Genomic DNA, 1,371 nt, shown 5'->3' with positions numbered 1-1,371 from the left:
AGAGAGGAAATGGGAAAGAAAATATTGTAATTACCCAGTGTGGGGCATTAATCTGTTCTCTGCTGGTGTGTGTTATTTCTGCATTGGGCTTTTTTGTAGTGGAGCAGGAGAAGGATAGCTGGTTGGGCTGACTCCTCTTTGTGATTATGGGATTATAGGTTAGTCTGGCCAGACAATAAATGATTATTTTCTCTTATTGTTAAATGAGGATTGGTTTCACAGCGTGGTGCATCAGCTGTGTTTGATGAGAGCAGACATAACAACAAGACTTACTTTAATCACCCTCTTTAATCCTGTGGAAATTAATTTGGAACATCTATACAAATTGATGAATATACAAATAGTAGGGCAAACATTATTTTTGGGCTATTGCTTCTGTCTGTCTGTAAAAGTGTGTGGGGTGACCGAGTGAGTGAAGACGTGTTATTTTGTCCACTGTGGGTTTGGAATCAGCTGGTCCTCTACATCAACTGTTTCTAGCCACAGCACCACACCACAGAGATGCAGGGCAATTTCAGGAATCACTCTAGGTCTGCATGCAGACTTCACCTGGCAATCTTCTAAACAAGGGGGAGGTTAAAAAATCCTAGTACACACAGATACAGGTGCTCACAGTTTCTTCTAGTGATAAGCCAGGCATTTTTCTAAAAAGTGGTTCTTTTTATTTATTTTTATGTCTTTTTTGTCAACATGTTTTCCTGTATTTACAGCGGCCGTGTGGATAGTGTACAATACATTTATGTTCATGTACATTCTCTAATATATAGTCTGTTTATGTCCTGTGTATGGTTCTATGCATCAACACATGGCCACTGATATATAATCACAGAAGGCTGCTTAGTTTTGTCCCTTTGTTGTGTCTGTGACCTCAGACTTAAAAAGCTGCTCTCATTGTTACCCTTCTCAGATGTGCTGGTGTCTAGTAATACAGTGATTGTCTGTTGCCCTCCCATGTGTCTTTGTCGTGCCTGTGTCTCATGTTCCACATGCTGCTGCAGTGTGAGTGTGTGTGCTTGTCAATACCCCTGCTTAGGTTCACTGCTGCAGTGTGAGTGTGTGTGCTTGTCAATACCCCTGCTTAGGTCAGTGAACCTAAGCAGGGGTATTGACAAGCACACACCTCACACTGCAGCAAGTGAACCTAAGCAGGGTATCGACAACCACACACACTCACACTGCAGCAGTGAACCTAAGCAGGGGTATTGAACAAGCACACACACTCACACTGCAGCAGTGCAACCTAAGCAGGGGTATTGACAAGCACACACACTCACACTGCCAGCAGTGAACCCTAAGCAGGGGTATGACAAGACCACACCACACTACAGTGAACTGCAAGGGATTGACAAGACACAATGAGAGACCAAGCAG

Source organism: Salvelinus sp. IW2-2015, linkage group LG9 (genome assembly GCF_002910315.2).
Source record: "Salvelinus sp. IW2-2015 linkage group LG9, ASM291031v2, whole genome shotgun sequence".
NCBI lineage: Eukaryota > Metazoa > Chordata > Actinopteri > Salmoniformes > Salmonidae > Salvelinus > Salvelinus sp. IW2-2015.
The sequence above is the reverse complement of the archived record's forward strand: the minus strand, read 5'-3'. Positions refer to the sequence as shown.